Raw genomic sequence first — 16,198 nt, forward strand, 5'->3', positions numbered from 1 at the left:
GTGGTTGCAGGGATCGAGTCTCAGTTCCTGACTCCGAATTTGCTCGCAACTAGGTCCACTCTCTCCTGGCTTCGAGAACCTTATCGGATTTTTAAAAGCTATGTATAGATTCCGCCTCTACCACTTTACTCTCCAGATTGTTCGTCTTCCTGGCAACTCTAGGACTTATGAAATACTTCCTAACTTTCCTATGACTCACCTGAGTTTTCATCTTCTGTGCCCTCTTGTTTATTTTTCCAATCTCTGAAACATATTTTGTACGTCGTGATCATGTATCCCCCCCTAATTCTCCTGGTTCAGTGTTATCAAGTTGAGTTCCCTTACTTCTTCTCATAGGACATACCCTTTAGCTCCTGGAATAGTCTAGTTGCAAACCGCTGTACATTCTCAAATTTCTTGATATGCTTACCTAGGTGTAGGTTCCAAATTGGTGCATCATATTCTAATCTGGGCCTGACGTACTCGGTGTACAGTGCCGTGAATGACGCCTTGCTTAGGTGTCCAAAAGCTATTTTTAGATTTGGCCGACACGCATTTTACTGTAGCAGTATTTGGTTGATGTGCGCCTTAGGGGATATGCTCGGTATGATACTCATCCAATGGTCCTTCTTGAGCGAGGCTTCTAGCGTTTGCCCCCGAGCCTGTACTCCGTCTACGGTTTTCTTTGCCCATCCCCAAGCTTCATAACTTTGCATCTGATGGGGTTAAACTCCAGGAGCCATTTGTCAGACCAGGCCTGCAGCCTGTCTAGATCCATTTGTAACCTGTTTTAGTTATCGTCCTCTTGTATTATCATTAGTTTCACGTCGTCTGTGAAGAGGGATTTCTCTGACTCTATTCCTTCTGTCATGTCATTCACGTATACAAAAAACAGCACCGGCCTTAGGACTGATCCATGTGGAACCCCACTCGTAACACTCATCCATTCCGACACCTCGTCACGGACCATCACTCGCTATTTTCTTCCTGGCAAGTATGTCTTGATCCATTATAGTGCTTTGCTGTGATTCCTGCATGTTACTCTAGCGTTTGTACCAGTCTCTTGTACGGTATTGTGTAAAAAGCCTCTTTACAGTCTAAGAAAATGCAATCAAACCTCTGCCTCTCTCTCTCTCTTTCCTGCCTTACTTCTGTTACTTAGCCGCAGGACTCTAGTAAGTTTGTGGTACATAATATTCGATCCCTGAAGCCGTGCTGGATGTCATGTATGAAAATCAGGTGCTCCGCCATTTTCTTCCTGATAATTTTCTCCATAGTTTTACATGCTAACACTGGGTCCACATATGCTGTCCTTCACACCTCTAGCAGTTAATTTGTTTCGATAGACTTACTGTAGACCGTTCCTGGTTGAACGCACAGTGCCTTTGCTTCCTTTCTGAGAACCCACTGAGAGATACTCTTTGGTCTCACCGCCTTCGGCGCATCTAAATCACAAAGCAGCTAGTTCACCTCCTGCACGGGTGCGTGTGTATTGCCTACGACGCTTACTGGTGCACTCTCTGGCTTGTTTGCTTCTGCCCTTTCTGCCTCCTCTGAGATTACCTAAATTTCATGCTGAGCTCTTCACAGATTTCCTTTTCATTCCTTGAGAGTTCCTCACCTTGGTTTTCCTATTGTTTACGAACTTCTGTGCCTCCCTTCACTTTCTGGCCACATATTCCATTATCTCTGTCCCTGTCTTTCCCTCTAGCTCCATTTCCTACTGCCCCTCATTTAGAAATTGCTTCCTGCCTTTGTAGTCCCTTCTCTTGAGGTAACCCTCTCTGGAGGGTTACCCACTCTCCACTGTTAATTCACAAGGTATTCGAAGCTCAGGTTCGTATGATTACTAGTGCCGAGAGGCATTTCATATGTAATATCCTCAGTGTCGGAACCACTCAGAGTGAATAAAAGATCCAACGTTGCTGGTTCATCCTCTTCTCCATCACCATCTCCAGCATCTTAGCCCTCCGCCGTTTCTGGTTCTCCGTGTAGCTCTAGTTTCTCCCATCAATCTCCTTGTGGTCAAAGTCTTCCTGTTTATGAGGGCCCTTCTGGCCAGCTTAACAAGTGTATCCACTATTGCGAGGTTACATGCTTATGTGTATGAGTGCGTGCGTGCACATGTGTGTGTGTGTGTGTGTGTGTGTGTGTGTGTGTGTGTGTGTGTGTGTGTGTGTGTGTGTGTGTGTGTGTGTGTGTGTGTGTGTGTGTACGTGTTTCTATCTTTGCCTGCCTGTCTGTCCTCTCCCACACTGCCTTGCAAATACCCTCATGTGGATTATTCCTGCTGCCGTCAATATGCATATTAAATATTGCCACCACACAGAAATAGCTCTTGAGTAATTACACCTGTGAAAGGTCAGAGGTCTCTTCACAAGCCGGGTCAACAAAGGTTATCGCCTGGGTGAAGTCCCAGATCATTTTCCCAACAGCAGGCGTCAGCAAGATCAAGCGGTAGCGCCGGTTGCAAAAAAAAAAAAAAAAAAAAAAAAAAAAAAAGGTACTAACTGGGACAAGTCTCTAGGGAAGTCAACAAAAGCTCGCTCACTTAGCCTAATGGTTCACACGCTGGTATTCCGAGCGTGACGAATAGGTCACATTTCGGGTTTAATTATGTATGCACCTGGCTAATTAACTGCCGCACAATTATGAAGGTTTAATGTGTCCGCTGTTGAGTGATATAATGCAAATTATCAAGGAATATTGCACATTATCGCAACGTTATTGCCAATTATCGTACATTATCGAACAATGCCGTGCACTGGCATATGCAATTTTAGATAACGTTGCATTTACCGTCACTATCGTTCATTTTCAGTTATCAGTGTATGTTATCATATTCCTTTGTTTTGTAGTGGCCAGCTTTATAACACCAAGCTATCCTAGACATCAGAATACATTAATATTATTTTCAAGATGAAACCATATCACACTGCTACTGTATAATACTGAAAGTTTTCAGTTTTCAGTGAAGGACATTGACATCAATGTTTGTAGGAGAGAATCTGAAGTATAGTAAACTTAAAATATCACAGAAGATTTTGTTTTGAGTAATAAAATGGGTAATTTCTTGAGCGAATGAGATCCAGGAATCAGATGCATCAAACACGATAATAAACATATAATCAAAGAATCCAGCACCAAATTAAGATGATACAATGTGCGATATGCGGTTCCCATTACAGCCAAGTCACTGATAGCGTAAAAGGATCACGTGAGGATAATTTACACGAGAAAAACTCAGGAGCTTATAATATTACACTTTAGTTTTCGGCCCTGGAGAGAAAGACGTCATTATGAGATTAAAGAGCTCGTCTTCGTGTCTGTTAATAGGACCTCGCGTGAGTAACAGGAGAGTTTTTCTAACCGATATAACGTATAAACTAATGACAGCGACCCCACGTTCACGTCCATTAAATCCTAAAACGTGTGTTGTCATATATTAATGAATTATCTACGCCCATGCTTCACAGTCATGCAAAATTCTAATTCTTCCAGTGATATTGGTCGAACAGAAGCTCAAATGTCTCTCCTTGTGTTCAAGGGATTGTGCCTTCTCTCATAGTGTTCCAAGTATTCATCCCTCTCTGCTAGTATTCCAGACTTATCCATCTCAAAGAGTCAGTCCCCTCTTTTGGCATTCTAAAGATTGATATTCCAAGATTTCAGCCCTCTTTTTACTGGTATTCCAAGGACTGTTCTCTCTCTCTGCTGGTATTCCACAGGCTCAGCCCTTCCTGCTGGTATTGACACTCAGATCACTATGCTGGTATTCCAGAGACCCTGCCATGTTTTCCAGTCTTCGTGACTTGCCGCTGCTTCTTTTTTTTTATATATTTCAGAGGTTTTGTCTTTTATCCTGCAGAAAAAGGGCAGAGTCCTCCTCCTTCCCTACTCCTTTCGTAGTTACGCGTCGGGAGGGAGTGTAGTGTCGGTAATTAACTCCTTTATCACACGGGATCTAAGTGTAAATAAATTACAATGATTGCCTCCTTTCAGCCTGCACGACAGAGATGGACCGAGGGGTGGGTTAATGCACGTGTGTGGACGGCGTACGAGTGTAAGTGGGTGGAGGTCGGTGCACTTACTCGCCAGTATATATCCTCACTCATTTGCACTCGCTACACTGTATTAAATAATTTGCGTGTGCGAGAGTCTAACCGAAGCTAATAGTGCCTTAAATGCTGTCGATAGGCATTATCGATTCCTGGCCACTTCATCTCTCTAATACCCTTTCTTAAGACAGTGTATGGTATTTTCTTAAGCCACTTCAGCAACGAGTGTGTGTGTGTGAAAGACTGTGAATGAAGAACTTCAAAAGTGGATCATCTCTAGATGAGAGACTGCCACAAAAAAAAAAAAAGGCATCGAGTAGAGTGGGCTTCAAAACCTGGTGGTCCTTGGTCAAGGACTGGTAAGGTTATTCACCTGATAACATTATTCCACCTCTAAATCGGCAGGATGGGACTACCTTTACTAGTAGTCAGGAGACAGCTGACCTCCTCGCAGAACTATTTGCTGCCAATATTCAAGTTCCTGATTCAGCTAGGGAACCTCCTTTCCCGGGAGCTGTGTCAAAGCTGTCAGAGGTTACAATAATGTAGGATGAAGAGTATCTTCTTAAATCCCTGAACCAAAAAAAGGCTGTGAGCCCAAAAAAGTTGAGCCCAAGATTGCTGAGTAGATGTGCAGACCAGCTTCCGTCACGTCTTACTCGTATCTATCAACACTGCCTAGAACTGTGTAAACTGCCTCCTCTGTGGAAAGAGACAAATGTAATCCCTGTTCACAAAAAGAAGAAAAGAGCAGAAATCAGCAACAACAGACCAGTGTCACTCCTGTCAAGATTCTTAACAGTCTTAATAATCTCACAGCAGATGACAGCGTTTTTCCACTACCACATGTTTCTTTGTGGCAGTCAGTATGCCTTCAGAAAAGATGACTCTGCTGTTAGTCTCCCCTATGTGGCACCAGTCACTGGATGAATGCAGAATCATCTGTGTATTAGCACAGATGATTCTGCATTCATAGAGTATGGCATCAGGGACTCGTGACAAAACTGCAAGCACTAGTAGTCACTGAATGCACTATCATCCCACAGTGATTATATATCACTGGTCAACAATTTTTGAAAAGTTGTATGCTTCTTAAATGAGATTAGTTAATTCTTATGTATTTTCTTGTCCTGAATTCAAATATCACCTTGAAAAATGCTTATCGACTATAGGCTTAAAGATATGAAACATGTAATATTTGATTATTTTATTATAACGTACAATATGTGTCAGTATCCTTTAAACTAATCCGTATCTACTCTCTGCCTTTTTGCTTGATGCTTATAGTGGCCAATGTCCAGCAATAGTTTGCAATCTTCAAATCAGCTGCTAGGGGATTCCACTGTTGAAGAAGAGAGCCTAGCAGCTCTGCCTTATTTTTGTGTAGTTGCAGATCCCTGACAAGGTCATGGAGTTCCCCTTTTGTTATGAGATGTGGCCTAGAGGAGTGTAATCCAGCACTGTCATCCTTCTCTTCTTCCTCCTCACCACTTTCTTCATCCAACTCGAAGGATACCGAAGTTGGTGCATCAGGAACAGGTAGACCTTCTCCATGTGAAACTGGGCGAATAGCTGATGGAATGTTTGGATATTCATTGTACTCCTTTTGTTTTTGGCAACCCCTTTTGTACTGGAGGTACCATGCATAAATAACAATTGTTGGTATGGTCTGTTGGCTCTTACCATGTCATTGGCACAGCAAAAGGCATTCCTTTCCTCTTCCTGTTCAACCATTGGCGAAGGTTAGTAGCACAATTCTTGCAGCATATGTGAGGAGCCCAGTTCTTATCCTGGTTGCCAATCTTACATCCAAAATATAGGTAATATGCCTTTCTAACCATAGCAGTTATATGGCGCTTCTGTGATGCAAAGGTCACCTCACCACAAATGTAGCTGAAGTTGTCTGCACTATTCCCACAACTACGAGCCATCTGAAAGGAAACAACATATAGTTAGAAGATAAACATAAAATTTATTCATTCATTTATCATTATAATACAGAGCATAATAGCTAAGCGGAAGTATTTATATCATTCAGCAGGAAAATAAAATTAATATAATATGCCTCACATTTATATCAATAGCTTGCTCAGTGAATATTTATTATAAGTTTAAAAAGTGTTTGGCTAAGAAAATCACCGACTTTTCACTTCAGAATATAAACTCGCACAACACAACCACCTTCTATGACTACTGGAACAATAATGAAGGTCAGCGAGACTGTGAGTGTGGTGATAAACATACTGCCGCAAGCCTGTAGGAGCCTGTTGTGACACGTAGGTGTATATTGAAAAGTAGAGCTAACAAACAATTTTAGCCATGATATTCATTATCAGTGACGTAAAATTAGTTGGAAATTGATACTCTGGTCTCGGAAGCATTTTGGTTATTGACCAGTGTTACTTTCAAGGTACATCTATAAGAGTTAATTCTCTCTATTGTTGCTAGAGTTCCGTAGGAAAGCGCACTTTTGCCACTGTTACGGAATATCTGCTTCACTGACCTTTTTTAACTCATAACAGAATCACATGCGACTGTACCCTGATATTTACTTACCCAAAGAAGGAAATGGCACCTGCTCTCAATTACATCAACCACCATCTTTCAGCATTATCAGCCTGGGGGAAAATGAAGGCAAATTATATATATTTCAGGGGAAAAAAATGATGGTGGTCTCTACGCACCATGATGGTAATGCTGGAGCAGTGGTAAGAATGAATGGGAGGATGAAGTTGATATATTCGGGGAGAAATTTGATTCCGCGTTGTAAATTTCAAAAACAATGGGACCATGAAGCTTACAGCACTAAAACGTATCTCGCATCTTCTCAACAGTAAAGGCTGCAAGACTATACTAAGCACAAGTGCGTTTACATATTGAGTATGCTCCATTTTCTTGGACTGCCTGGACCCCACTCACCTACTACTTCTTGACAGAATAGAGAACAGAACAAGAAGACTCATCTCTTGTCTGGACCGGGCTTGGAGAACTCAGTCATTACAGAAAAGCCTTTAACACCGGAAGGATGTGTGTGGCCTTACTGTTATGTTTAGGTAACACACCACATCTACACAACAAGACCGGCAGAGAACAACTACACTCTGGTTGTACCATATTCAAGAACATCACTTCATTTTAAGTCATTCATTCCTAGAATAATCCAAGTCTAGAACCTGTTCACAAAGCATAATGACATCGATGAAATACAGCCAGTTTACTAACTGCAGTTGCTGGCCCACAGATGACTCCAACCTCATTCTGTTCCCTATTTGCAAGTTTCATAACATTAAATAGTCTTTCAAGTGAGCTGTGGTAGGTAATAGCTCTTAGCCTATAAGTAAAAAAAGGAACGCATACCTGGAGTTTACCTGGAGAGAGTTCCGGGGGTCAACGCCCCCGCGGTCCGGTCTGTGACCAGGCCTCCTGGTGGATCAGAACCTGATCAACCAGGCTGTTGCTGCTGGCTGCACGCAAACCAACGTACGAGCCACAGCCCGGCTGGTCAGGAACCGGCTTTAGGTGCTTGTCCAGTGCCAGCTTGAAGACTGCCAGGGGTCTGTTGGTAATCCCCCTTATGTATGCTGGGAGGCAGTTGAACAGTCTCGGGCCCCTGACACTTATTGTATGGTCTCTTAACGCGCTAGTGACACCCCTGCTTTTCATTGGGGGGATGCTGCATCGTCTGCCAAGTCTTTTGCTTTCGTAGTGAGTGATTTTCGTGTGCAAGTTCGGTACTAGTCCCTCTAGGATTTTCCAGGTGTATATAATCATGTATCTCTCCCGCCTGCGTTCCAGGGAATACAGTTTTAGGAACCTCAAGCGCTCCCAGTAATTGAGGTGTTTTATCTCCGTCTGGAATTGCTGGGATGTTGCATCCGGAGGCTTGTAGACTACCACAATGACTAGGTTTTGGTTCTCGACCTTTACTGCTAAAGCTTCCACTACATCATTTGAGGCATTTAGCAGTTCTGTGCAAACAAGTGACTCTGCAATGTACAGGCCAACCCCCCCTCTTTTGCCTGTTCACTCTGTCACATCTGTATAGGTTGTAACCTGGGATCGATATTTCGTTGTCCAAGTGATCCTTTATGTGGGTCTCAGTGAAAGCCGCGAACATTGCCTTTGCCTCTGCAAGCAGTCCACGGATGAAAGGTATTTTGTTGTTTGTTGCTGGCTTTAGACCCTGTATATTTGCAAAGAAGAATGTTATCGGACTGGTGGTATTGTTGGTACTGGGGGGGGGATTTTTTTTCCGGCATTAGTATCAGTATCTGTTGGTTTGGAGTGGAGGCCATCGACTGTGGTTCCACTCCAGGAATGACTGGATTTGGTGTACGATTTCTGCCATTTCCTGCCAGTTTTTTTTCCTTCCTGGCACTAAAAAACCTCTCCCTCTTGAGTGGCTGTGGCTACCCAGGTTTTCCCATGGCCTGGATGTTTTGTATCTTTTTGTCCCCTTTAGATGGTGTGCCTGGCAATTTAAGTTATAGCGCAGTCTTTTCTGTACTGAAGAGGTACACATTTCAGGGTGAAAAAGCTTACAGGAAGGGAGTTTGCATTTTCCTGTTGTCATATGGGCATGGCATTTTCTAGGGAGGTCATAGTTGCACGTCCCGTCTGTTTTTCCAGATTTCCCATGTCTGCAGATACCAAGTGCATAGCATGTGCACAGGCTTGGTTTCCGTTTGCCTTGGGTTTCTGTGACTGTATCTCCTGTTGGTGCATGTTTCCCTGTCTTATTCCTATCCTCCCTAGCACCATCAATGGAGCTCCCACCAGTTGTTTTTGGTAATATATCCTCACTATTGCTAGTGGAGTCCTCTTGTTTGCTATTTCCTGTGGTATTTCTAGTTTGCAATATTGGTTTTATCTTATCTTTGACTACACTTGTTTCCCCACTACGGCTCCTGTCTCCTATGAGGTCATTTATATGTATTCCTTCCTGCGTATAATTCCCGACTACCTGGACAAAATCTCCAGCTTCACCATTGCTGTCTCCCAGGACAGCACCTCCAGCATCAGAATTACCGTCTCCCAGGACAGCACCTCCAGCTTCACCATTACTGTCTCCCAGGACAGCACCTCCAGCTTCACCATTACTATCTCCCAGGACAGCACTATCAGCCCCACATTTACTGACTACCAGGACATCACCTCCAGCCTTACAGTTTCTGACTACATGGCCAGTATCAAGGGCAGTACCATTCAGCCCAGACTTTTTATGTTCCCATCTGTTGTAGAAAGCTTCCAGGTTGTCTATGAAAGCAGTTTTGATGTTATCCTCTTTTAATACCCTTGTGATTTTAGTCCACAGATTTTCCTCATTTGGGCATACCCAAAAACACTTCCCTGTTTTAATACTGCTTGTAGCTAGTTCTTGGATATCTGCACAAGGGGCGTGACACCAATTTCCACAAAAATTACAATTTATCCATGTGGAAGCCCGTTTGTTTGATTGACTGCAGACTATACAGAGCTTCATAATGATTTGAATGGTTGATTTACTGTAATTCTACTAGCAACCTCTTGAATACTCTATTAATAACCTCCTTAAATGAAGCTCTAGCTATTTGTATTTCTATTTCTAACTGTACTTGTATATTGGACAGCTTACCGTGTACGTTCCTGATTTATATTTATTGTTTGTGTTTGATAAGGGCGCCTACAACCCCATCCGTTTACAGTCTGCTTTATTGTCCAACGAATCCGTTTGAAACCAGTCAAGGATTTGGACCATCAAGGGCTCGGACCAGTCGATCTGATCTGATCAGTGGATCACTTATTTAAAACATACTAGTCGGTGATTTGGGCTAACACATGAAGGATCTACTTGAAATTATATACCCGAGTAATATGTGATTTGATTGATACAAAAGTATAACTTGCGTGTTGAAGGGCCGGTAATTTCTGGCAGCTCCTACAATGACGAACGGTCGAGCCTCAACCCTTGTTTATCAATCGCTGTATCTAGCTTTTCTAGTTTTTTTTCGTCTCCACCACAATAAATGCTATATTATCACTATAGTTGACTGGTGGAAATTTTGGAGGAAGGACGCTTTTTCTGTAGTAATAATTGCTTCTCGTTGTGTATATTGCGACCGCATAGCCAACCTCCGTAAAACCACTGTCCAATTAATTAAAATGAGAGAGAGAGAGAGAGAGAGAGAGAGAGAGAGAGAGAGAGAGAGAGAGAGAGAGAGAGAGAGAGAGAGAGAGAGAGAGAGAGAGAGAGAGAGAGAGAGAGAGAGATTTGTGGGAAAGGGCATACTTGTGTGCATGGGAATCTAAGGAGCAGAAGCAGGTGTAGAGGAGTGCATGCATGGGTGCCTGCCTGCTTGGATTTATGCAAAGGAACGTGTGTACATACGCGTGAATTCGAAGCAATAAAAACAGCAAAAGCCGTATTTCCATTATCGCTCGCAAGCGTTGGTCGTATCTCGCCTTCGTTTGGCCTTGCGTATTCCTGCTGTACTACCGCTTAAAGTTCCCGTTATTCCACAGGTCATTAGCTTGTGGAAGTTTGTGTTGGCTCTCTTGTTAGAGTCTCCTGTAATGTGCGTGTTATCTGCTGGGAAAACATACTAGGTGCTTAATTAGCGCATACAGCCCCGTTCCTTCGTTTGTGATGGGCGTGGCTCCTTGATGTGTGTGTGTGTGTGTGTGTGTGTGTGTGTGTGTGTGTGTGTGTGTGTGTGTGTGTGTGTGTGTGTGTGTGTGTGTGTGTGTGTGTGTGTGTGTGTATGTGTCTGTATGTCTGTGTGTGTGTCTGTGTGTGTATGTGTGTGTCTGTGTGTGTGTCTGTGTATGTGTCTGTGTGCGTGTCTGTGTGTATGTCTGTGTGTGTGTCTGTGTATCTCTGTGTGTATCTAAGTGCGTCTCTGTGTTTTTTTTCGCGTGTGCGTATTGAAATGGAAGCTGCCAACATTTCGATCCATACTGAATCATTGTCTGATTCCCTTGCGTCCTATTAATGGTTCATGACTTAGCCGAAAAGTCGTCGTAATATCCTCTCCCGATTGCGGGTAACCTGGAAATTGTTTCAGGTGCGGTATTATGACTTGTAATAAATTATATATAGAGATATTTTACGTTGGTTTTTTTAATATGTTTTGTGAAATTGTTGGGAACGAAAATGAATGGAGTTAAATTGGCAGAGTCAAATTACCTGGAGTCAGGTTAACGGGAGTCAAGTTAACGGGAGTTAAGTTAACGGGACTCAAATTACTGGGAGTCAAGTTAACGGGAGTCACGTTAACGGGAGTCAAGTTATCAGGAGTCAAGTTAACGGGAGTCAAATTAATGGTAGTCAAATTAACGGGAGTCAAATTACTGAGAGTCAAGTTAACGGGAGTCAAATTACCGTGAGTCAAACTACTAGGAGTCAAGTTAATAGGAGTCAAATTACCGGGAGTCAAGTAACCGGAGTCAAACTACCGGGTGTCAAATTACCGGTAGACAGATTACCGGGTGTCAAATTGCCATCAGTTAAATTACCAAAAATGAAATTATCTGGAGTCAAATTATCAGGATTATCAGGAGTCAGATTACTGGTCACAGTACAATACAAGTCAGATACCTGAACACTATTATTGAAGTGTGTGTATACTACTATTGAGGTGTGTGTACACTACTATTGAGGTGTGTGTACACTACTGAGGTGTGTGTACACTATTGAGGTATGGGTACACTACTATTTAGGTGTGTGTACAATATTACTCAGTTGTGTGTACGATAAATCCAGCTAAGTATACATTACCATGAGGTATGAGCATAGAGTGTGTGTGTGTGTGTGTGTGTACTAACTTATTTGTGGTTGCAGGGGTCGAGTCATAGCTCCTGGTACCACTTCTTCCCTGATCGCTTCTAGGTTCTCTCTCTCCCCCTGCTCCATGAGTTTTATCAAACCTCGTCTTAAAACTATGTATGGTTTCTGGCTCCACTACGTCACTTTCCAGACTATTCGACTTCTTGACAACTCTGTAACTGAAGAAATACTTCCTAATATCCCTTTGACTCATCTGAGTCTTCAGCTTCCAATTGTGATTCCATGTTTCTGTCTCATCTCTGGAATATCTTGTCTCTGTCCACCATGTCAATTTCTCGTAGCATTTTATATGTCACTATGTTGTCTCCCCTAACCCTTCTGTCCTCCAGTGTGGTGAGGCCAATTTCCCTTAACCTTTCTTCATAGGACATTCCCCTTAGCTCTGGGACAAGTCTTGTTGCAAACCTTTGCAATTTCTCTAATTTCTTGAAGTGCTTGATAAGGTGTGGGTTCCAAACTGTTGCTGTATACTCCAATATGGGCCTGACGTACACAGCGTGTGTGTGTGTGTGTGTGTGTGTGTGTGTGTGTGTGTGTGTGTGTGTGTGTGTGTGTGTGTACTCACCTATTTGTACTCACCTATTTGTGGTTGCAGGGGTCGAGTCATAGCTCCTGGCCCCGCCTCTTCGCTGATTGATACTAGCTCCTCTCTCTCCTTGCCCCATGAGCTTTATCATACCTCGCCTTAAAACTATGTATGGTTCCCGCCTCCACTACGTCATTTTCTAGGCTATTCCACGGCCTGACAACTCTGTGACTGAAGAAATACTTCCTAAAATCCCTTTGATTCATCTGAGTCTTCAACTTTCAATTGTGACCTCTTGTTTCTGTGTCCCATCACTGGAACATCCCGTCTTTGTCCACCTTGTCTATTCCGCGCAGTATTTTATATGTCGTTATCATGTCTTCCCTGACTCTCCTGGCCTCCAGTGTCGTCAGGCCGATTTCCCTCAACCTTTCTTCGTAGGACAATCCCCGTAGCTCTGGGACTAGTCTTGTTGCAAACCTTTGCACTTTCTCTAATTTCTTGAAGTGCTTGGCTAGGTGTGGATTCCAAACAAGTGCTGCATACTCCAGTGTTTGTGTGTGTGTGTGTGTGTGTGTGTGTGTGTGTTTGTGTGTGAGTAAGATCACTACAATGTATGTACATAATGCCACCTATATTCATGCCAATCCCACTAATGCGTGTGCGTACATGCATACCACTAACATGTGAGTGCGTGATCGGTTCGCTCATGTGCGTGTATGCACAACCTCACTCAAGTGTGTGTACAATAACTCTCAGGTATGTACAATATCCCTCACGGGTGTGCACAATACCACTCACGTGTGCATATAAAATATCACTTACATGGGTGCAACACCGCTCAACTATATAGACAATAATTTCCTACCCTCCAGGGAGAGGGTGCTGCTGAATCCCATTTTTCTCATAGTTTTTCATATAGTATTTCAGGTTAGGAGGGGAACGGGCGCACAAATCCTAGACTGTTGTAACCCCACAGTTTTCCAGCACATTTCTTTTTTCCTGATATTCCGAGGGAGATATAGAATCCTTGTAATGGAAAGCCTTGGAAAAAGACGTTTCTTAGCCTTCGTTTCGTTAACGTTATTTGTAACGTGGTCCAATTGCCGTTTTCAGAAGGTCAGTGATTAATGAGAAGTTTGATGAATGAGACATTCGCACAACATTTGGGTATTTTTGTTTTGGAAGTGTTTCGCTAGTCAGTGGTTTCCTCGGTCCAAAACAGAGATGAACGGCAGAGGATGGGAAGGATTTTGAGGTAATCAGTCGCTCAGCCTTAAGTCGGTGTGTCCAATCCATCTATCTTCCAATATTCATCACTGTATTGGACTGAGGAAGCCATTGGCTGGCGAAACGTTTCTACAACAAACATTCCCTGGTTTTGCTCATGTATCTCATTCATCACCTTGTCGGCTTTCTGAACCATTTACATAACACAGACAAGTTTGGCGTGAAAGCATAATGATTTAGTTCAAGACAGAAATTCGAGTTGAGATTATTTCTTCCCCGCTTCAATGTTGATTCTGGTAAAATTGTCCTGGTCAGTATTGTTTTGAGCAGTATTTCCCTGGGCAGTATTGTCCTGGGGAGCATTGCCATGGCCTGTATTTAACTCGGAAGGATTACCCTTGGTAGTATTGCCCTAAATAATACTGTCCTGGACAGTATTGCTCTGGGTAACATCTCACTTCACTCATCTGGAAGGAAGAAAACATGACTAAGTACAATATTCTCTCTCAAAAAGCAATTGTATCAAAGATTCCATGATGTTATTGTATCAGGCACGTATCGTTAGTTTAGTGGTATGATACTTGTCCCATACACCACCACCGTGGAATCTTGGCACACAGAATCTCTTTTTGAATGCTACTGATAATCTCTGTCCCTCCCTAAGGGCCTAACCTACTTTAGGTAGTTGGCCCTGCTCACATGTGGCGCCGTCTTCAACTGCTGCATTTCTCTATGTGCTTTACCACTCCATTGCTAATTTTGTGGCCCACATTATGGGCCTCACCTACATCCATTAATAGGCCACACCCGCATGTGACGATATCTTCAGCTAATGCACTTCATTATTACTTCTAGTGGCTCCAATATAAAAGTCACCATCCTCATACCCTTCTTCTAAAGTTAAAAAGCCTGTGGGTAGGCGAAACGTTTCTCAGAAAACATACCCAGGTGTTGTTGAGTAAGACATGTGCAACACTTAGACATTTCTATTGAAGACATGTTTCGCCTGCTAAGCAGACTTCATCAGTTGAATACAGAGGCGACTGCAATCCTTGAAAAAGTAGAAATGGAGAGGCACTTTGAAGTGATACGTCCCTCTGTAGTGATGAAAGATGGTTTGTCTCTTTAGTCCGACAGTCTCTGATTAAGAGACTGACCATCTTCCATAAAGCTGAGGGACTTATCAGAGCTCCATTTTCACTGTCTCCAGGACTGAAATCACTTCTATGGTCAACTGGTGAAGCCTGTGTAGCAAGTGAAACGTTTCGTCAATAAATAATAATAATAATAATAATAATAATAATAATAATAATAATAATAATAATAATAATAATAATCTTTATTTCTACAAGTACATGATACAACTTACACACACCTAGGTGTCATACTATATAGAAAGCCGCTGGTTATGCTGAGCATTTCGGCCGACTTAGATTAATTTTGTCTCCAGGATGCGACCCACACCCAGTCGCCTAACACCAAGGTACCTACTTACTGCAAGATGAACGGGGACAGCAGGTGTCTTAAGGAAACACTTAATGTTTCCACCCGTATCGGGGATCGAACCACGGACACTCAGTGTGTGAACTGAGTGCGCTACCAACCGAGCTACGGTACACCTGAAGATATCCAAGTGTAGCATGGGTCAATAGGCCTACTGCGGTGCTTCATATTTCGACTTACATTGCCGATCAAAGAAAAATAGCCTAGAAATTTAGGCCCATCATGCAACACAAATGAGAGTTAAAGTTGATGCGTCTGATAATTTTGGTTGCCACGACTTCCCAGATCTCTAGGCTGTTCCAGCCTGTGTACGACTGCCTCCATAATTTAAAATGTTAACCTCTGCGGTCACCTCCTAGGCTCCGTCGTTTTCACTTATTGAATACTTAATGAAGACTTCCTCGAAAGACGAAACTCGGCGATAAGGCGGAAGCTGCGGTTGCGCTTCTGGCAATCTTTCGCAGGTGGTCAACTGACCTACTCTACACCTGAGCCTACTTGCGTGTATGTAAATGTGTGTGTGTGTGTGTGTGTGTGTGTGTGTGTGTGTGTGTGTGTGTGTGTGTGTGTGTGTGCGTGTGTGTGTGTTTGTAAATGTGTGTGTGCGCGTGTATGTGTGCGTGTATGTGTGCGTGTATGTGTGCGTGTTTTAAACATTTTCTAAAATATTTTCTGTATTTACAAAATTAAACTATTGCTAATGGATTAAATGATCACTAAAACTTGACAATTTTTTAAGTTATTTCTACAAATTATATATATATAACAGGTATTACCATTAATTATGGCTCCTCAAAAGAATCAGTGAGATGTTAATAAATCTTAGGAAGTTAATGGTGAGCATAGATGTATCGCATTGCTGGGTTCATAGGTGTATTGCTTGTCTGGGGTCATAGATGAATAGCTTGCCTGGGGTCATTGATGAATAGCTTCGCTGTGGTTATAGATGTAGCACTTGACTGGCCTCAGCATCATTCAGTCGAAGAAAAGAATAATACATAAGGAAATTACTTTAGGGTGTTTTCCTGCTCATTGAGACAATCATTAAATTTATTCGTCTATACAGACAGCGAAATT

The 16,198-nt window shown here is 42.7% G+C and overlaps 1 protein-coding gene across 1 annotated transcript in view; it reads left to right on the forward strand.

The window, feature by feature from the left end:
- The window catches only part of LOC128687573 (uncharacterized), a 321,474-nt gene that overhangs the window by 103,053 nt on the left and 202,223 nt on the right, over window positions 1-16,198 (forward strand). The gene's annotated exons all lie outside the window — the stretch shown is intronic.

Source organism: Cherax quadricarinatus, chromosome 1 (genome assembly GCF_038502225.1).
Source record: "Cherax quadricarinatus isolate ZL_2023a chromosome 1, ASM3850222v1, whole genome shotgun sequence".
NCBI classification, from domain to species: domain Eukaryota; kingdom Metazoa; phylum Arthropoda; class Malacostraca; order Decapoda; family Parastacidae; genus Cherax; species Cherax quadricarinatus.